The 22,651-nt window shown below is 37.3% G+C and overlaps 1 protein-coding gene across 16 annotated transcripts in view; it reads left to right on the top strand.

Annotated features, from left to right (window-relative positions):
- Window positions 1-756: 756 nt before the first annotated feature.
- Window positions 757-22,651, top strand: part of CSNK1G3 (casein kinase 1 gamma 3) — a 106,349-nt gene continuing 84,454 nt past the window's right edge. For 15 of the 16 annotated variants that reach the window (XM_033181422.1, XM_033181421.1, XM_033181419.1 and 12 more), the window contains exon 1: window positions 757-1,356. The gene's annotated coding sequence lies outside the window, so the exon portion shown is untranslated. Of the gene's footprint in view, window positions 1,357-3,172; window positions 3,337-22,651 lie in introns of all 16 variants that reach the window. The other variant, XM_033181407.1, reaches the window with a different exon arrangement.

Below are 22,651 nucleotides of genomic sequence, written 5' to 3'. Positions count from 1 at the left end.
CGTGTTTGATAAAACGAACATTTTAAAAACATGGCACCAGGCTATGATTCTTCTCCCTGCACACCTTCATGCCTAACTTTTGAAAGGACTTGAGACGTATGAATCACAATTTTAAAAAATTATAGTTTCAATGCCTTCGTGGTGGATCCATTTCCATAGAAGTCTACCAAAATGACTTATCTTCATCCCAGGGAACCAACTGCAAGAGGGAAAATGAAAGGAATGCCATATTCTTTCTATGTAGGCAGAGTGGACTTGAGTGCAGGTCAGAAACACTGATTTCAGTTTGTGCACCACAACTTGATGACTTGGGTGATGTTTGGCTTCTCAGAACTTTGGGAGGTGAATTTGAAAAACAGGTAATACCACACTATATAATTCAGAGGATTACCTCAGCTTACAAACAGCAAATGAGATGCAAATGTGAGACATAATTCATATTTCTAAGCAGTTGGAGCCCTGATATAGCACTGGGGTTATAGAGAAGTTGGGGAAAATGTCAACCCAGTAATGTCATACTCCTAGGCCTGGCCCTCAGATTTTCTGGAACCTGGCGGGCTGAGCACAATAGGGAAAGCCTCAGCACCCTGACTTGGCACAATGGCACCCTTAAGGCTCTTTTCTCACTCAATTCTTAGTAGCTCTCCTCAAGCACGGGGGTGTTTTCTTCCAGTTCTCTGCGTAGACTTTGCTATGCCTCTCCGCCCACTGCCTCATCCAGAGAAACGCTCGCATCCACAACTGCTCCTCACTTTCCCTCACGCACGGCTCTAGGAAGACGAGAAGAGGGCGCGGCTTAGGCTTTATATACCTTGCCAGCCAATGACCACGCCGTCTCCTTTCCGGTCGGTGATCCGACCAATCCAAGAAGGCTGGTGCAATCTTCGGCTCTACTCGGCTCTTTTCGCTGATGCGGGCAGCTTGGGGGCCGCCGCAGCTAGAGAGACGCTTTCCTTTTTCATTTTTTTTCCATGTGTTCACTTCCGGGTCCGGCGTCGATCCGGATGCCCGAGGCAGAAGGATGTTTGACCTCCGGATAAGCGAGGCGCCGCTGTGCATTCATTCCCAGCTGCATCGGTGGCGACAGCAGAGGCTCGGGCGGCGACTCTCTGGCCAGCGGCGGCGGTAGGAGGCACCAGCAGCAGTGCAAGGACCGAATCCGAGCAGCGCTGCGTTACCTCTCTCGCTCCTTCCCCCCTACCTCGCTCGCTCGCTCCCTGCGTGGCTCGCTTTCCTCCTCCGGCCGCCGGCGGGTGTGAGGTGCCGCCGTCGCTGCCCCCGCCGGCGCTGACTGACTGACTGGGGGCCCCGCCCGCGCCCGGGACCGACCCCGCTGCTCGCGGCCGCGCCTCTGAGGTAAAGCCCCCTGCGCGTTGGTGCTCGGCCGTCAGCCCCGGCCCGGTGGCTGCCTCGGCGCGGCCGCGGCGCCCTCCCTCCCGGATGGGGCTGGGGTCTCTGGCGGGGTGGGGTGGGGTGCGGCGGGGGCGGCGCCGCCGGCGCGGGTGTCGGGGGAGGGGTGGGCGAAGACCGGCGCGGGCGGCCAGGAGGCGTGGGCCGGAGGGGGCCGCAGTCGGAGGCGGAGGGCGCGGAGGGCTAGGGGCAGCGGGGGCCGCGGGTGGCGGGCCGGGCTGGGTGCAAAAGTTGCCGGAGTGGTGCGGCGCGACTGGGGCGGCGAGGGAGGTGGGCCAGCTGGCCCGGCGGGGGCTTCCTTAGGAGAGATTGGGAGGTGGGGAGTGTCGCCCACGGTGCTCCTTGACTATGTCCCGACAATTACCTTTGGAGTAGGGGCTTTGGGCAGGAAGGAGGCATGCATCGGCTGGGAGGAGGCGACGGGGCCAGCGTTCAGTTCAGGGATAAACTTCCCGTTGGACTGTTTCAGGGGTTGGGTGGGGGGACACAGGGATTTACCTGTTTGTTAGAGCTTTGACTCAACTCAAAACTTAACTAAGACATTAGTCAAAGGTTAACATAATTACTCTGATGGTTACTCTCCTGGTGCCGGTTTGTTTGTTTATCCCACATGCAGGGGAAGTGACACTGAGAGGCGTCGGATCTCTTCGTCCATAGCCTCCACATTGCTTTTCAGCAGGATGAGGAGGGAGCTGTGTGTCTATTCGTGGGGTGGGGGTAGTTAGGCCTGTGTCATGGTCATTCCCTTTCTCCCACCTCATGTTTTAGGGAGGAAAAGTTCAGATGGGGGAGAGAGAGAGTGTGCCTGTGTGTGTGGGAGACAGCTACTGTTGATACACTGTGTGAATTACTTTTAACTCTTGTGGTAATCACCCAGGCTGTTCAGTGGCCCCTTTTAAATCTTCTGCTAAAATATCTACTTTAAATTAGAGAATTATAAACCTACTTATTTTTAATGAATTAAGACAGTAAGTCATTATTTTAACTTTTGTAATTCTTCCGATTCAAATGACATTTGCGCACAGATATTATAAGAGATAGCAAACTATATCTAAGATGGGATATAAAATTAAAACTATATGCTTTTTAAAGATGTTTCTTTTTAAAGATGTTTCTTCGAGGAATATTGGCTTTCCCCATACATTTAGAAGAAAAACATTACAGGAATTGTGAGAATAATGTGGAATTAGAAAGATGTGAAACTAGAAATCATTTTTCGTCAAAAAAATCAGATCTGGTGTGTGACATTCTTAATAGCTTTCTGTCTTTCTTTCTTTTTTTTTTTGGAGATGTACTTAGTGTATTTTGTAATTATTTACAAACTTTGCTCCAGTTGTATCTTAAGATAGAATTATCTTATTTTGTGTAGTTAACCTTTATAGTTGCACAGAAGATAAAATATAAAAATTTCATTTATGGACATTGAAAGAAAGATATTATCAAATACATTGTATGGCTTTGAGATATATTCTTAGCAGAATGTACAGACACTTCTGCTTTATGTGAACTTGCATTTCTGAATGTGTATTAAGTAGAAGTAATTATTAGAATGGGGGACAGAAAGGTTGATTTTAATATTATGAATGACATTTTTTGGGGAATCTTGAGAAACGATTATCTTTACTGATGATTTATTGTAGTCATCCACCCCTTCTGCCATTCATCAGCTTAAACATTAGTGCATTACGTAATTATTGACATTTTCATCATTAGATTTTGCAAGCATTTACAATATATTAACAAAATCTTCTGTACGTGAAAGGCATTTATTACTTCCTTGAAAATAAAGCACTGGGACTAGTGGAATCAAGGAATTAATTCAACCAGGACCACCTTTACTGTGTGGCAAGGATGGAACGGTGGGTAGAATATGAAGATGAATGAGACTCAGTACTGCCTTCAAGGGAGAAGCAGACATACACAGAGGTAATTCACAGATTCCTGTGGGTTTTGTTGGAGGTGTATTGGACGCATGGGGTGTGTGTGAGACACTAATTTTTGACTGGGAAATTTTGAATGAATGTAGAGCTGGTAACACTCCATCTGGGCCTTAACATAGTTTAATAGGCAAAATGGGGGCGGAGAGAGTGATGGTGGGGGTAGTTTCCTGGGTGAAGGGAACAGCCTGAGCAAAGGCATGTGATTGTGTTATAGGGCTTGTTGAACTGGACATAAGGCTGTTTTGCCAGGAGGTCTTTGTGGGGGAAGCTATGAAAGTAGCTGGAGATCAGGCCATGGAAGTCCAACTTGTATTTAAAGATGAGTCAGTTGGAGGCATGAAGGTCCAAATGTACGGAACCTATGCTACAGTAGGTAGGCAAATAAGGATAGTAAGTTTAAGGAAACAAGTTATAACAAAATAGTCAATTGTCTATCATTGGCACTACTGAAGGAAAGCAGAAAAGTATATAATCCAAAACAATCTATACATAGTTTTGTTATATTTATTTATTTGCATTTTAACATGAGTGTGTCTGGTAATCTAGTAATTGGTTATACATGAAATCAATCCAGACTGTAAAAATGTGACCCAGGAAGAGAAGCTCTCCAGTTACTTCTCTGTGTCTCCTCTGATCCATCCTGTAATCCACTCCATGCTGGGAGTAGACTTATTCTGGTATAGTTTATTGGTTCAGATGTTTTTCAGAATGGAACAAGTGGTTGTTTTGTTCCAAAGGGCTTTCCAAAAGGATGTATCAAACTAAATTGAAGGAATGCTGAAGTATTAAATAACAAAATATAGGTCATGGAATAGTTACATTATTGTCAATAGTGAGATTTACGGTGGATGAAGTGAAACGTAAAGAGTGTATGTTTTCACAGAAAGTGGTTTTAATGAAGTAATAATAAAGGAATCTGTACGTGAAGAAAATTGACAGTAACAGAGGGATGATAATATGAGACACTTTCACAGTTCCGGATAAATGTGTGTGAAGTTTTTAAGTCATCTTAAATATTAGATGACCCTAAAATAATGTAACCCCACACTTAATCATTATCCAAGGAGTGCTTAGAAAAAAAATCAGTTTATAAGTGCGTGTAAAATCATGTTACAGGGAAAATGGAAGGTTTTTTCCTCCTAATTATTTCCCTCTTAGCTTCCTTAATTATTCCCTTCTTAGTATTCAGAAAGGACTTATAACTGAATTTGTGTTCCCTTCAACCTCCCAGTAACAACAACAATACCTCCTATAATTTATTAAGTGCATACTTTGAGAGAGGCCATAAATGATACTGTTAAGACAACTCTATGAGTTAGGTGGTGTAACCTCATTTTTGAGAGCAGGAAACAGTCTTCTGGAGTTTAAATAATGTGTGGAAGATATATCTTCGAAGTAGCAGAGTGAATATTTGGATCAGTTTTTTTTTTTCTGAACTTTAAAGTCTTAATTCATCAATGATCTATTTTTTCTTGTTTTCCGTCTTCATCCTTTTTCTGATCTTTTCTCAAGCAGTTGGCAATTAGTGGTATTAATTGATAGTATGTGTCTGAGTGTTGATTCTTTATGATGTAATTTCTTCAGAAGTGGCAGTTTTGAGGTATCTGTCTTTAATTGTGGGATTCTGTAGGTGCAGACAGTGTGGTTCTGGTAATTTAAGGTACCTCAGAGCATCACCTTTTGCTGATCTGCAGGACGGAACTATGCTTGGATTCTTAATGTATAGAAATCAAGTGTGCTTTATTAATGTGAAATGATTTTCAGGAGCATCTGAGCTGCTCAGGAAATATGGAAGGAGAGATGAATGTAGAAGTGTATAACTTTTAGCGACATAATGGAGGCTGCTGTTAGACATTTTTTCTTTCTTTTTTTTAAGCTCTCTCTGAAAGCTGAGATTTAGCAACTATAAATGTTTGGGCTTCCCTTCTATTATGAAACCTAAGGAAAATATATATTGATTTGTTCTTAGGCCATAGTGATTGGTTATACTCTCTCCTGCCACTTGGTGCTTATCATCTTAGTTATAAGAAATCGTTCTTAACAATGAATTGAAGTATTGGGGAGATAAGACATACTTTTTTGGTTGCTTTGTTTAGTAATGATATCTTACATAGTTATAATTTATTGAAAATTTATGAGTAAGTTATGTCCACGTGGCTAAATCATGTCCACATTTTTCATAACTTTTCAATGGAATGAGATAAGATCTGATGATACTCTTTTTCTTAAATGCAAAGTTTAATGTTTTTTTCTCTAGGGTAGTAATGTGAGGTTGAAGTTGTATTCAAATTTATTACGTTTATTTAGATCACTTTGTGTTACCTGGAAGTACTTTCTTTAGCTAATAGCTACATTTGGAAAAAAAGGGAAGAGAGTTACCCTGTTACTCCGCCGTTGTGTTCTTCATCAAAATGAAGGAAATTCATATAAAGTGCCAAGGACTATGTGATGCCTGCCACATAGTAGGCACTGTGTAAATCTTCTGTCCTTCATTTCAGAAGTTGCTGATAAGAATTTTAGAGGGTGGATTGATGGGTAGACAAGCAAAGACTCTCGGGAACACCCTGTTACAGGAAAATCTCTCTTACCTGACCTCTGCTTAACCCACTCGTGAGATTAAGTGATAGTCTTCATTCTCTCTGTAGAATTTGCTGACTGATGCTCATGCTACATTGAGTGACAGTAGCCTATTCTTTAGTTTGATCTTGAACTTTTATTTCCCCCAGTTACTGTATACTTACCAAGAGACATGTGTGTTTGTACCCAACACACTGTTATGGCACTTGATGTTGTAATCACATAGTTTAATGAATTATTATTGAGTGAACTCCGAAGATAAAAAAGGTGTTTGAGAACCAGTTGGCTGCTTTGAAATCAAGTGAGTAGCCAAAATCAATTATGGTTGAAATAGATGAGGGTGAAATAATTTTAAATGATCAGGGAAAAAAATCCTAATAATCTAAAAAAATCTGCAATAATATTAGTTTTCACATGTTTGTAAAATGTCTTTCTGTGTTTAAGAAACAGAAACTGAGGCCGGGCGCGGTGGCTCAAGCCTGTAATCCCAGCACTTTGGGAGGCCGAGACGGGCGGATCACGAGGTCAGGAGATCGAGACCATCCTGGCGAATATGGTGAAACCTTGTCTCTACTAAAAAATACAAAAAACTAGCTGGGCGAGGTGGCGGGCGCCTGTAGTCCCAGCTACTCGGGAGGCTGAGGCGGGAGAATGGCGTAAACCCGGGAGGTGGAGCTTGCAGTGAGCTGAGATCCGGCCACTGCACTCCAGCCTGGGCGACAGAGCAAGACTCCGTCTCAAAAAAAAAAAAAAAGAAACAGAAACTGGAAATCACAGTAGTTGTTTTATGGGGAGTGGTTTTTGCAAGAAAAATGAAATAGAACTTTCATCAATAGACCCACACTTGAAGAAAAGGCCATACCTCTGTATTATAAGATTGTCTTGTGAATGGACATTTTTGTTTTAGTTGTAATAAAAATATATAGAGTTTGTAGATGTTGAGAAGTGATTTCCTTTTTAGGCTAACTTCAGAACCGTTGATTAATTGTAATATATTAAAGAAATTGTCTGCTTCTAAAACATCATCTTTCCTAGTTTATGCTACTGCTTAGAGATTTATTTAATAGCATCCTCTTTAAGGAAAAAAAAAAGAAGAAGATTCTGGTATTCCCAGAGGTTCATTCCTTAGAGTGAATTGTTTAATTGTCTAGTCAGGTGATCAATCTATGGTTCTCACATATTTCCCAATATGGTCCCTAATCTGATTTCATAAGCTACCTTTCAACTTTTATGTACTGTCAGGGTTGGAGGGGTAAGCCTTCTTATAGTTCCAACATCTCCTCCATCCAAGTAGGAATGCTGAGGTAGAGGAGATTGTTCTTTGGAAGAGGAAATGTGGCACCCTTGATATATACGGGAGCACTTGAGCCTCCTATCTCGCCTAGCTCAGTCCAAATGGAAAGGAGAACTTTCAGTTGAAGGAGCAGGAAGTTCAGGTTGGAGAAGGAGCGATATATGTGGTATGCTATGTATTTTGGTGTAACCACATTGCTTGCTGAATTACAGTAGATGCTGAAATGGCACATTGAGGTATGAAGGTAGGGTGGGTGGCTCCAAGCTAATACTTGAGGGCTCTGGCCTGCCTCTCTGTGATTTTCTTGGCTCTGTGTCTTCTGTATGTTGGAGTCATCCTGAGGCCAGCAGCAAGATCACATCTAGACATGCATTGGCCCGAGGAAAGAATGGATCTCTCTCTCTCTCCCTTTCTGTCTCTGTCTCTGGAAAAGCAAATAAATCTTTTGCATAAGCCTACCAACATACTTTTCTCTTCATATCTTATTGAGCAGAATTAGATCACATGTACATCCTAACTAGTTATCTCAAGGAAAGTAAGGTTATCATGGTTGGTTTCTACTAATCAGGAGATACCTTCTGCAACTGGTGTTGGGATTACATTTTTCTGTGTTAGATGGAAGAGGGAGGATATTTTTAAAAAATTATGGGAAGGAAGAATTTGGGGGATATGGATGTTAGAGAGATGATCAATAGTGACTGCTGTATCTACCTGTTTTGAAGCGATTCTCGTGCTTCAGTGTCCCAGGTAGCTGGGATTGCAGGCACATGCCACCTCACCCAGCTAATTTTTGTATTTTTAGTATAGACGGGGTTTCTCCATGCTGGCCAGTCTGGTCTCCAACTCCTGGCCTCAAATGATCTGCCTGCCTTGTCCTCCCAATGTGGTGGGATTATAGGCGTGAGTCACCGTGGCTGGCCAGTTACTTTTTTTTGTTGTTGTTGAGATGGAGTTTTACTCTTGTCTCCCAGGCTGGAATGCAATGGTGTGATCTCGGCTCATTGCAACCTCTGCCTCTTGGATTCAAGTGATTCTCCTGCCTTAGCCTCCTGAGTAGCTGAGATTACAGGCACTCGCCACCTTTCCTGGCTAATTGTTGTATTTTTGGTAGAGATGGGGTTTCGCCATGTTGGCCAGGCTGGTCTTGAACTCCTGACCTCAGGTCATCCTCCTGCTTCCGTCTCCCAAAGTGCTGGATTACAGGCGTGAGCCACCGCCCCTAGCTGGGTCTGAATATTTTAGGAGCTAAAAACCCTACTTTATTTTTTCATTGGCTAACTTTGAGTCAATAAAATAGGTGGTTAAGTTGAAAGATTATAATTTTTTTTCCATGAGACTCATGAAGCTATTTAATTTTAAATTAAAAATGTGTTCCTATAAACTCATTTAAAATTTTCTTCTGCATTGTTGCTTTCCTTCCTCACCATAAAGTTGCTCATACCTTTGATTTCATTGATTACTTTGCTTGTCATGTCTGGGGAGAATAAGTGAATTGAGGAAATGGAAGTTTCTTGGTCAGAAGGATTTATTTTGAATCCTGGAATACCAGTGAGATTGGAGGAAAGGATGGTTTTTACATATTTCGAGAGCAGCAAAGTTGGTGAGGGAATGGGGAGAAAGGGAAGAACTGTAGAATTTTAGAATTAAAGTGAATCATAGGAAGATTGAAATGCTCAAGTCACACTCCTGATTAGTAGAACTCTTATATCCTAATTACTAGTGTAATACTCTTTCTAAGTAAGAATTAGGAGGCCATAATAATCTTGCCTGCTTTGCAGTTTTGCTCAGGACTATGGGCTACCACTGTAAATCAGTCAGCTGATTGATTGTACCTTTAGTACAGATGCCTGTGTTCTTAGGCTTTGGAAAAATTTAGCCAGAAGTTTTCTTTCTTTTTTTCCAGTAAAATAAGTAAACAGACAAAAATTTTCAGCTTGCCTCAAGCAGTCAACAACAATGACAACATCGCACAGAAAGATAGACACACACACACACCCACACACCCCGACACACACACAATAATCTTAAACCTAGCCTGCTTAAATGAAAATACAAAAGCAGACTGTTTGGGACAATTTATTATTTTATTTTCAAGAAAATGATCTTAAATATTTCTTTACTGTCAATATATGTAAATGAAAGGAATATATATGTGCATATATGCTATACATATATACATAGGTACATATATGTATGGGTTGTAAGTATGTGGAGTAAACCCATCCATCTTCTGGAATAATATTTATGTTAATAACAGTTGCTTATCAAATTGTGAGATTTAGGATGATTTTTATTTTTATACTTCTTATACTTCTCTATGTTGTTTGGGTTTTCAGTTATCACTGTGCATTATTTCTACCATCAGAAAAAACAGTAATTTTTTTTTTTTTTTGAGGAGAGTAGAATCTTGGGGTGGGATGTGTTTACTACCAGTTTAGATTTTAATATGTAACTTTGCTTTCCTTGTATATTACCATGAATAAAGTGTGCCTCAAGTGTATTGATACTTTGCAGTTTTCTTTATGTTTAAAATTAGATTTATTAAAATTACTTATCTTAAAGTTTTAAGTTGAAATTGGCCATATAATATCTTTTGGTACAAATATATGTTATAAAATTAGTGGACTTCTGAATATTTTGAAATTATTGTGTTATCTGTTTTTTTAATTTCTTTGGTTTGACTTCAGGTGGTATACTAGGCCGTGTATTAGACTGTGATTTATTAGAGTTAAAATTATATTCAGAATTTCCTTTAGTAAAAAGGGAAGTGAAAATTTTTTCTTTTTCTTTACACCCAGTCTGTGTCATGTTTATTTTCTATTTCTGTAAAATACTTATTTTATATTCTAGCAATGAATACTTTCAAGTGGCAGGTAAATATATTAGGTAATCAGGACAGAAGAGAGAAAATTTCTGGTATTCTGTAAGTCTTAGTGTGTGCAAATTTATGACTATAGGACCTTTTAATAAAATTCTAATTTGGAGTACAAATTCTAATTTGGAGTACAACAATAGTCTAGTATTGTTTTGGAGATGAAACTAGTGGGTGTCAGTTGTAGATGACATTGAAAAAAAGTGTTTATAGATGCATATTTTTTACAAAACATTATTTTCTTTTCTACATTTATTTTAGGGAATCTGACAACAGTCCGACTCTCCCTACTTCAAAAATGTAAATCTTTAAGTCTTAAAGATGTGAAATCTTGTGATGCCAGTTTTTATTTTAAAAAAGGATCTTTACTGAGTACTTTTTCTGTCACATGAGTATCAGGATATGTTGTAGCTGATGTGTCTTTATATAATTGAGATTCTGCAAATGTTTGTAGTTAATAAAGTATTGAAATATAATCAACTCCTTAAGATAATTGTTTTGCATATTTTCTGATATCTGTTGAAAGTTGATAAGTAGAATAATGCATATTGTGTATTTCCTTATTATTGTATGCTTTGCTGTTTACCTTCATACCCTACTAATGAAGGTGGTTTTTTGAAGACTGAAAAGAAATCCTGAGCATTTGGGAATGAGAATATCCAATAAGCTAAAATTAATTTTACTATACACACTTGTTTACAAATTTCCATTTGAAAATTAGTAATTTTTCTTCTGTGACAGAGTAAATGAAAGAAGTAAAATGGACAATTTTAAAGAGAGTTCCTGCAGTCCTTGCTATGGGGCTGGGAATGCTAACATTTAACTAAATAGATGAGAGGAGGGAAGGGTTTGTGGAGAAAGTTTTTACTGGTGGTTCTTGGCCCGACTTCATATTACAGTTTTCTTGGCAGCTTAAAAAAAAAGACAGATGTTGGGATCCTACCCATGCTAATTTATATTCCATAAATAATCAGTAGGGCCCGGAAAGGGCTAGGGCATTGATATATTTTAGGATTTCTACAGACGATTCCAGTGTGCTGCAGGGTTGAAAATAACTAATTTCTCCTTTGTTTTACACTCTCCTCTTAGCCCTTTAAAAAAATGACTTCCTTTTATTTTCCAACTGTCTTTTTAAAATTTGGAGTGGAGGTATGAAGATGACACAGAAGAAAATGCAAAGAAAATATTAGCAAGAGAATCAAGTTAAAGTAGTGGTTTCTGTTCATAGCTTCATACAGTTAGTTGTTCCTCAGTAATTGGTTCCAGGACCCCTCACGGCTACCAAAATCCAAGGATGAGCTGGGCGCTGTGGCTCACCCCAGCACTTTGGGAGGCAGAGGCAGGCGGATCACGAGGTCAGGATATTGAGACCATCTGGCTAACATGGTGAAACCCTTTCTTTACTAAAAGTACAGAAAATTAGCCGGGTGTGGTGGCACACGCCTGTAGTCCAGCTACTTGGGAGGCTGAGGCAGGAGAATCGCTTGAACCTGGGAGGTAGAGGTTGCAGTGAGCTGAGATCGCACCATTGTACTCCAGCCTAGGTGACAGAGCAAGACTCTGTCTCAAAAACAAAACAAAACAAAAAATTTCCAAGGATGTAGTCAAGTACCTATATTAAATGGCACAGTATTTGCCTGTAACCTTTGACACCTTCCCCTATACTTTAGGTTATTCCTAGATTACTTGTAATAGCTAATACAATGTAAATGCTATGTAAATAGTTGTTATGAAGTATTGTTTAGGGAATAATGGTTAAAAAAAAAGTCTGTACATGTTTAGTACAGATGCTTTTTTCCCCTGAATATCTCAATCTGAGGTTGGTTGAATCCAAGGATGCATAGATTACAAGGGTCAATTGTACTTAGCATCCTTAGTGAGGCCTCTATATTCATTGCTCATTAGCAGTCTTTGATAAGTATAATGCCAAAGTTAAATAATTTCTAAAGCTTGGAAAGTTTGTTACGGGGAAATTTATCAAAAATTAAGGCATCAGTTAAGTTGTTTCTGGAAATCTTAGGAGACCTAAGTGATATCTTTAAAGTTATTACAAATTATAAGAGTGTTACTAATAAAGTTATTCATTTTAGGTTATATTTACCATATTTACAATGTCATTGAGTTGTATTTTTTATGGAACATCAGGATAAAAGGGACTTCAAAGATTATTTAGTATAACTGCACTTCTGCTTTATTCTTTTTTATACCACTGTTGATGAGGAACGGTCTCTGTTTTTTCCCGCTCAGTGAAAATATTTTACCTTAGTTATAGTATATTGTGTTTATTGCATATGGATTATATTGTTTATATTGCATATAGTTTGGAAATATATACACGTAAATACACTGTGATAATAGGGTTTTATTGGGTTATTGCATCTCGATATCTAGGACAAAATTAGGGTCCTTTTAGTGACTGACTTGATATTGCTTCCTGGGTCGGAATGCCCTCAGCAGTTAGAGTGTTTTTTCTGTGACAAAATGAGAGCAAGCCATTTTAGTATGAGTTCAATATATTCAATTCAATGAACATTTTTTGTGTGGTGGCAAAATTGGATTTGGCAGTTCTATAAATTGCAAGGGTTAGATTTCTAAAAACTGCCCTGATAGGAGAATGTGGTACAGAAATTTAGCACTGGGTGGCGTTTAGAGGACATGTTGTGTGAACCAGTAGGAGACTTTTGGAATTATTCTGGATTCACCAAAATACCACAATAAAATTGGTACATGATAAAGAGTAATGAGTATCGTTCTATAGGATCGTAATTCCTTTTCAACAGTTCTAACATCCACAGCACTCTGAAAACCAAAACTTTTTCCGTGTGTTTGGCACAAATTGATTTTTTCACAAAATCTGTTCCGACTGTTCTCTTTATTTCATATATTTAAAGGTTTCATTGTGGAAATAGCAAATGTTTGATTATAGTGTGCTGTCCCAGGCTTTTCTGTACTATCCTAGCCTTCTCTAGAGGTGTTGTTAAATATATGGTGTATACCCACTGTATCACCTGTCAAAAATCTCCAGACATTCTGAATTCTAAGACATGTTTGACTGCCAGAATGTTGGAAAACGAGCTATGGACCTGCATCAGCCCCTTAATAGAAACTACTCCATATCTTACTTCTCTGAGGTGGAGTTTCAGTAAGATGCTAGTAAATTTCTTCTGCCTTTTTTCTTGTAAATATATAAATGCAAAATGGCATTTTATTTGAATCTGTGTTAGTTTCTTTAACAGTTGTTGAAAGCTCTCCTGGGTTTTTGACACTAAGTTATTAACTCTGGTCACTGTAGTCCCAGAAGCGTTGTGTAATTAGGATGCTTGAGATGGAAAATGTTTTGGGTAACTTTGGCATAACTGAGTATTCATCAAACACTCTTTTTAGTCCTTGGGGTTACATAATTTTACCTTTGCACATGATAACTTCATGCCAAAGCGCCTACAGGCAGCCCTCTCTTTTACATATCTTGGCTTCCTTTTTTAATAATAGAAAGAAGCAGGGGTGTGGTTGCAATGCCTCTGTTTTAGTTTCCTTAAACTTCCTTAATTTGTTTTTAAGACTTCATTTCAAATATTATTTATATCTGCTTTGGCTTATTCTTATTTTTTGCCTCCAGTTCCTATTCCCATACTTTCTGGTTCTTCTCGGTTCTTTTCCTCTTCCTCTTCCTCCCCCACTGTACGATAATATTCCTCAAGAAGAAAAACTTGTAGTTATGGTATTCTGTATCAGAAAAATTTTCTGCCTGCCAGAAAGGTGACAAATAAATCTACATATTTTAGTATTATAGTTCCCTAAAGAGGACTTTTGTTTTAAGGGAATGGTTATTGTACCTGTTATGCAGAGGTAGTGTTCTGTGTATGTGGTCTCTTTGCTTTCTTTCCATCCTTAAACACTGAAGGATAATGGGAGGAGGAGCACTAGTGTTGTATGCATTTTAAGCTATGTTTTCAAGTTCAACAAGATAACAGGCACTCTCTAGATCCTAGTAGGAGCATGTGAAACTTACAGGTAGCCATTCTTCTCCACCTCAAGAATAAGGTTTAAAATTTACACAGTTAGGTTATATGCACTGGCTTTGTGCTCGGAAAGCACTCGAATTCTATTGTCGTTCGTGTCATATTTTCTTTTGTTGCTTGCTTAAACTATGTGATGTCAGGCGGGTTTTCTTGTTTGCCATTTGTATTTCCTGTCTTTAGCACATAATAGGTCTTTAATGATCACTTATTTGTTGAATAGATTGTTTCTTTTTTTTTTTTTTTAAATCAGGGAGAATGTTAGCATGGGAGAACCTTGATTAAACGCCTTGCAAGGTACCAAGCTTATCCTACACCAGTTGTTTGCATTTTTTTTTTTTTTTGAGACGGAGTCTCACTCTGTCATCCAGGTTGGAGTGCAATGGTGCGATCTCGGCTCACTATGGCCTCGTCTCTGGATTCAAGCACTTCTCCTGCCTCAGCCTCCCAAGTATCTGGGATTATAGGCATGTTCCACCATGCCCAGCTAGTTTTTGTATTTTCACCATATTGACCAGGTTTGGTCTCAACCTCATGACCTCAAGCGATCTGCCCACCTCAGCCTCCTAAAGTGTTGGGATTACAGGCGTGAGCCACCACACCTGGCAGTTTGCATTGTTACAGTTGTATGAGACAATCTCAAACACATAAAGTGTTTCCAATTTAAATAAAATAATAAACACAAGCATCTGACTTAGCTGCTCAGGCTTAAAAGTAGAAATACTGGCCGGGCGCGGTGGCTCACGCCTGTAATCCCAGCACTTTGGGAGGCTGAGGCAGGTGGATTACGAGGTCAGGAGATCGAGACCTCCTGGCTAACATGGTGAAACCCAGTCTCTACTAATAATACAAAAAAAAAAAAATTAGCCAGGCGTGGTGGCGGGCACCTGTAGTCCCAGCTACTCGGGAGGCTGAGGCAGGAGAATGGTGTGAACCTGGGAGTCGGAGCTTGCAGTGATCCGAGATCGTGCAACTGCACTCCAGCCTGGGCAACAGAGCAAGACTCTGTCTCAAAAAAAATGTGGAAATACTTTACAGAAATATTTTTAACTTTATTTTTAGAGATAGGGTCTCATTCCGTTGCCAAGGCTGGAGTGCAGTAGGATAATCATGGCTCACTGCAGCCTCAAACTCCTGGGCTCAGGTGATACTCCCACCTCAGCCCCCAAAGTTGCCAGGACTACAAGCATACGCCACCATGCCTGACAATATTTTATTTATTTATCTTTTTGTAGACACAGGGTCTTGGTATATTGCCCAGGCTGGTCTTGAACTGGCCTCAAGTGATCCTCCCACTCTGGCCTCCCAAGGTGTTGGGATGACAGGCATGAGCCATCCAGCCTAGAAATACATTTTTTTTTTTTAAATGGCAGAAGTTAAAATTAAATGTATTATTGGGTGGCCAGAACGTTTGGTTAGAGGAAATATTCTTTCTTCTTTTTTTTTTTTTTTAGCATTTCAATTACGATTTTAAGATTTTTTATATTAGTTTTTCTCTCTAAAATTCACTCTGCCAATAATCAAAACACAGAACAGTTCTATCACCCCTTAAAATTCCCCTTGTAGTCAACTTCTCCCACTCCTAGCAGCCACTGATTTGTTTTCTCTTTCTATAATTTTGCTTTTTCTAGAATATCATATAAATCGAATCATGTGTTATATAACCTTTTGATTCTGGCTTCTTTCACTTTGCAGAATGCATTTGAGAATCATCTATATTGTAGCGAGTGTCAGTGGTTTCTTTTTACTGCTGAGCAATGTTCTGTTATATGTCTGTACCTCACCACGTTTATCTATTTGCCCATTAAGAAATGTTTCATTCATGTACAGGGTTTGTGTGTGTGTGTGTGTGTGTGTGTGTCTATGAGCATAATTTTTTTTTTCCTTGAGTAAGATGCTAAAGTTGGGATTGTTGGGTCATATGGCAAGTGTGTGTTTAACTTTATAAGAAACTGCAAAACTATTTTTCAAAGTGGCAGTACCCTTTTTATTCCCACTGGCGATATAGAAGAGTTCTAGTAGTAAGCAGTTCTAAAATTTAAGTTGGCTGTATTGAATCACTTTAGTTTGTTAGCTTGATTGCACACCAGTAATACTGGTATAGTAAAATCCTGAATGTGATATTTTTATTGCTGTAGATCTGTCATTTAGAAATACTGATTTACGGGAGCCTCATTTTTGAATGAATGCAATCTTCATTGTGTTCTGGAACTATTGTTTCTTGTTCAAGTAATGTAGTCCTGATCTCTATAAGAAAAACTAGGCTTTTAAAACCTTGTGTTGACATTGGGGTTTAAGGTACCTTTGGGTCAATTCTCTGTCTCTGTCTTAAGGCTTTCATAGTTTGGGGGAAGAAGTCTCTTGATTTAGCTGGGCAGAAGGAAACCCTATCTCCAGAGAAGTAGTAGTACTTTCAGCTTGTTTCTATCATCTGTTGCACGTTTCATTCTAGAATTTTGAAGTTAACTTATTTTATAATTTACAATCAATTATACTAAATCTGTTCTGTGAGGAGAGTTGACACATACTTACCCAAACATCATTACCCTTAAATGAGCCTTTTAAATTTGTGGCCTTTGCATATACTAGGCTGTGTAGTAGTAGTTATATATTTTTATACTTTAGAAAATTATCACTGTAGTTGAGAAGAATAATATAACTTTGTTATGAGAACCACGTGTGATACAACCACTGACTTTTCTGGATGTACTTTCTCATTTAGTTAGCATTATAGGGAATGATCTGGTAGATAAATAGCATAGCCTTTTACCAAAATACATTTTATTTTATTTTATTTTTTTCTTTTAATGACAAACTTTACAAAGTAGTACTGTTTTCTCTGTCTTTTCTGAACATATTCGAATCTTGTTAGTTTAGGGCTCTCATTCTGAACCTCAGCTATAAAGTGCTGTTTTGAAGAGATGTCTATAAACCTATTGATGAGGATAAAGTTGTTTGTTTTCCTTGTACTCAGTCATAATTTTACTAGTTACTTCAGTTTTCTGTTTTAATTTGTATTCTATTATAAACTTATTAGAGTTATTTAAAAATGAAAGTATCTGACTCAAGTGGAATTTAGAGGCTCTTATTGTTTAATGAAGAGAATATACATTTGTGACCTCCTTTAGTGAATTTCTTTTTCTTCTGGCTCATAGCTTTGTTTTGAAGAGTTGAAATCCCCATGTAAATGACCTTTGATTTGTGGAGTGTTATTTCACCTGTAATATCTCTTAGAGCTATAAATTGCCTGTCTGCCCATGACTTTCTCTTTCCTCCTTTATTTGAAAAAGTGATGATCGTATAAATTAACATTCTTAAATTTCTAAGAGGTTGTTCAGTCATTTATTCATTTATTCACTTATTTATTTAAGAAACTTTTAATCAGTGTTGACTGGTATGTGTTATACTAGATATTAGGGAGACAGAATTGAATAAAATGACTCTTTTCCTTAAGGACATCAGATTAACAAATGGAGTATCTTAATATTAAAGAGTGAAAACGTTGTCCCATATCTTTCCTCTAAATTGGTAGTGAGATGCAGAGGTTTGATCAGATTCGGTTTCAATTGTTTTTTCTTCCATTGGGAAGATCAAAGGTTGTCTTTCTTTTTGGAACGTTAGCAGTCATTGATGATTCTTGCCTAGTCCATTAATTTACTAAGAGTTGTGTAATGGTTATAATTTAGTTGTCATTTCTTATTCATTTATTAGCTAGAGTACTTTTAAAGAGAAAATCCCCCTCACCCATTAGAATTTATTCTCATTATTCAGATATTCCGTATTTGTAAATTTACTTGCTTTAACCCTAAACTCAGTAGTCCCAGTCATTCACAGACATGTGCATACCCAGAGTGGCAAAAATTTTAAGTCACCCAATGTGCATGTTCCCAGTTGAGGTTGAATAAGGTGGTTCTCCGCTTTCTGACAAAAAGCTTGCTTTTTGCAAGCTATTTATTACCTTTTTCCTGGTGATTTCACTATTTAAAATGGCCCGCAAGCGTAGGGCTGATACGCTGCTGCCTAGTGGTCCTAAGTGCAAGAGAGGTGTGATGAGCTTTATGGAAAAAATTCATGTGTTAAATAAGCTGAGTTCAGGCATGAGTATAATGCTGTTGGCTGTTAGTGCAATGTTAATGAATCAGAGATGTATATTAAATAAGGTGTCTTGAAAGAGAAACATACAAAAAACTAAACTATGTATCGATTGGTTGATGAAAGTCTTGTGACCAGAGGCTGGCAGACCATAACTGTATTTGTCTTGGAAGCAGTGGTTCACTATTTGAAGTGACTTTATAAAACATAACTGCTGATAAATCAGCTGTTTTGTGGTTTTCCTGAGATTGAAAAAAACATTCTTTTAAATCAGTATTAAAACTGTACTATAGAAAGTTGTGGGTAATGGAATTAGATAGATCATTAAGAGTCCTGATGGGATCTTTTTGAGGGCAAGTTCATCACTGTATTTCTAGCACCTAGACCTGTACCTATGTCTAGTACATGGTAAATACTCAGTAAATATTTGTTGAATGAAAATAAGCATCCCAAAGTTTCCTTGATGGCTTGCAGTTTAAATTTTATAGCATTGTTAGGATTAGGGTTTGCAGTGGAATTTCTGATTGTAGATAGTGAGACCTGCTCACAGAGGTTGGTGTGGTGAATATTTCGGTAATATAAATTTAGCATGACCTTGGCTTGATTTTTGATTCCTGTCATTCTTAAAGATGAAGGTGCTCTTTGCTTTTCTGGGCTTATGTATAATAAATACTTAGGAGACTGTGTATTTTCAAATTAGATATTTCTGCTGGGTGCGGTAGCTCATACTTACATGAGCACATTGGGAGACGAAGGCAGGCAGATTGCATGAGCTCAGAAGTTTGAAACCAGCCTGGGCAACATGGCAAAACCCTGTCTCTACAAAAAATACAAAAATTAGCCTGGTGTAGTGGCATGCACCTGTAGTCCCAGCTATTTTGAGATGTGTTCGAGCCACTGCACTCCAGCCTGGGTGACAAAGTGAGACCCTGTCTCAAAAAAAGAATAAATATAAATAATAATTATAAATAAATAAAAATTAAATATTTCCTCCCCTTCCAACTATTGAGACATGTGGACTGTGATAAAGGATATTACAAATGAGAGTGTAAATTCACTTGTGAAATTGAGAATAGATGGCATAAAAGACATTTTGAGGATCTATGAAATGGTCATACTGTAGTTACTGGAGAACAGTGAGATCTGAATAATTAGACTATTAATTAGACTTCCAGTAATATTTATACCTAGGAAATTTAAATTTTAATAAGGTTTCTCATTTAATAATTGACTTAATTGTAACTGATTATAGTATAGTATGTTTTGATGATACTCCTGTGCCATAATACAGTAGCTTTTAAGCTGTAGAAATTACTTTTTGATTACTGACCCAATGATACATGCACATTCATTTAAAGCCTACAAATCTTGTTAAACATGACTTATCCTTATTACATATGTGCACTCCATTTTCTTTCCTCTTTGGTACTATTTTATTAAAAAAAACTGTTGTCTGAGACTCATTATATTGATTAAATGGCCCACTAATGGGCCCTGATCCACAGTTTGGAGAACATTGTTCAAACAAAACTGGGTGATAATTTTTGAAAGCTAGAAATTCCTGGGTCTTAATAGGAATGTACAAAGACATCACTGAAATCAAGTTTCAAAAATATAAAGTGTTGTAGATGATAGTTACTAAATCTTTCTGGGATAAAAAAAGTCTCTGTAGTATGTAATTATAGAAATTGATCTCCATTTTTGACATTACAGTTAATGATTTAGTTTTCAAAAATAAGTGTTTTTTCTTTTCTTAGACAACCACTGTTGAGCTAATGCCAGAAACCAGTAACTGGGACACTTGCTGCTAGTAGAAGCATGTGACGTAATGGCTAGCCATCACACCACAAATATCTTTACTGATTTACATTTTGGAGAAGGCTGAAGACATGTATTGTAATATAATTTTTATAGAGACTGAATAAAGCATTTGAAACACTGAGTCATTTCATATACTAAATTTGGAGTTTTTCATTTGAGATAACAAAGCAGTGGGAAATCAATGCTATGACAAGTAACATTTGACTATAAAATTTGATTTTTAAATTTCCATTTGTTGTAAATTTATACTTGTAAACAATATTGAATAACATGCTAAACATGAAAAGATACCTATAGGAACTTTCAATGCTTAATATCGATATGTTCTCAGACTACTTTCTCTGTTTTATCTAGTTTGCAGTCTTAAGGAGGTCATTTGGCTTTGTCAAGTCCTAAATTATTGGGCCATGCGGATAAGAGAATCTGATTTTCTGTTCTATGTTTTGTAGATTCGTCAGTGGTCATCAAATTAGAAGTATTCCAGTGACCTATATTTCTATTCATATAATCAGATTATGTCTAATGTTTTCTGTATTTAGCAGCTCATTTATATCTTTGTTAGTAGATATTACTATATCAAAATTGTAATTGTTTGTGAAAGCAAATAAATTATTTATATTCATTTATGCTCAAAAATAATTTTTAAAAGCATTATTTTGAAGAAGTCCTGTCTTTTTAATGTAGATATTTAAATAAGTTAGTAAACTGAGAATAATTACAGACTTGAATAGAAGTCATAAATATTTTATTACCATTTATTCACACATGTGGCTTTATGCTACATTAAATCTATGTCTGCTATTTTTAGTAGTAGATGGATTAAGGTTTCAGTTAAAGAGGCAAAATCTCTTGTAAAAATTAAAATATAAAGCAGTATAAGTAACTATGTTACAAAAAATTGTAAGCTGGATATTTCTGTGACTCTTCTCTCAGTAGTTTGTATTTTAATGGGTGCCTAATTTTTAAGTTTTCAAGATGCATTTTTCCGTTCTCTTCCTTGTAATTTTTGAATCTAAAGCTTCTGTGAGGGAAATTTTCAGTTTTTGCCATTGACTGCATCTGCAGGTATAATACAATACTAAGATTATTCGTAGATCTTTTTAGCAGCTGGTATAGTTTTAATGTACGCTCTGAATTTTGTAGCTAATTCTATTTCTAATCATATTTTTGTTTTTGCCCGACTACTAGAAAGTGCAAAAAATACATTTGCTTTGAATGGGTAATGAAACTCATGGTATATTGTTAGTATTATGTAGTTTTATTTCTAAGATTTTACTTCTCTGCTGATTTCTTTATGTAAATCTTTTCTTCATCCTTTTTGTAGTGCATGTATTACAAACTGCCCTAAATAAATTTTTATAACAAAGTTGGCTTTTAAATAAAGTGCCGATATTACTTAAGTTTTTAGGATAGATTGCTTCTAAGAATATATTTATAAAGCCATTCAGTGGGAAAATAACAGTATTCTCTTCAGTGGTTCTTAACTTTTTTTTGAAGATCATATGATCTTTTGATATCAAACCTGTTGAAAACTATGGATTTTCTCTTTAGAAAATTCTCAGGAGGTCTATGGATTTCAGGTTAAGAACTCCACAGCTGTCTCCACTGTTATTGATGGAGTCTGTTTTCATTAAAAGTAAGCAAGCAAAAGCAAAAACTGATTTGTAGAGGCACTTAATACTTTGTACTGTTAATTTTTTTGAAATATTCTTTTCAAATTTGACAGTGCTTTTTAGCTATCTTTAGGATGCAAGTTACTCATTTGTTGATAGTAGAATTAATAGATTAAATTAATGCCCGTATATGGAAAATATAAGCAGTAGTCTCTTGCCTCTTATTTCTAGTCTTTGAATTTTTCGGTAGATAGAACCACTTTTAGTTATTTCAGTTTTAAATGCTTCAGGTGGTTACTTTTATGAATTTTAAATAATAAGCATACACTTTTCTCTTTCATACTACGACAAATTTTTGTATTTTAATTCTCCACTAAGAATGAAATTTTAGCTCACATACTCCCACTTTCTCTTGTGTCTTTAAATGTTTGGGTAGTTATTAAGTTTACTTCATCTGTTACTTACCGCTGACACTTGAAATAATGTTCTTACATCTCTATTTCTTGTTCTAGTAAATTTTTAGGTTATCTCTTAACTCCGTACTTTGCAGGATGCGAATATTCTTGCCCCATCCTTCCTTTTACCTTACCTATTCCCCATTAACAGCTGAGCTTCTGTCAGTTTCAATTGTAGTATTATTTTAACACTGTCAAGGTTGGTTAAATTTATATTTTTACATGACTTTTATCTTGCATTTTTTCTTTTGCTAAGGTTAAATTTAAAAGTTGAAAATCAGTTATCTATCTTACAGTATTATGGCAAGCTTTTGAATCAAGTAGTATGATAGAGTTGCTTTGCTTTCCTTTTTAATATTCTGCAGCCGCTTTTGGCCCCAGCTCAGGAAAATTTTCTTTTATGATTTCTTTTTAAAATTTTCTCTGTTCTCCTTGTTAATTTTTATTATAAGTTGGAAGTTGGAGATATTGGATTATTTCCATCTTTTTTTCTTTTTTTTTTAAAGTCTTTATATTTTTGTTTTAAATATTAGGATTATTCCCCCACTTTGTTCTTGTTTA

This window comes from Trachypithecus francoisi, unplaced genomic scaffold (genome assembly GCF_009764315.1).
Source record: "Trachypithecus francoisi isolate TF-2019V2 unplaced genomic scaffold, Tfra_2.0 Lachesis_group2, whole genome shotgun sequence".
Taxonomy (NCBI): domain Eukaryota; kingdom Metazoa; phylum Chordata; class Mammalia; order Primates; family Cercopithecidae; genus Trachypithecus; species Trachypithecus francoisi.
This window is presented reverse-complemented; position numbering and strand designations above follow the sequence as displayed.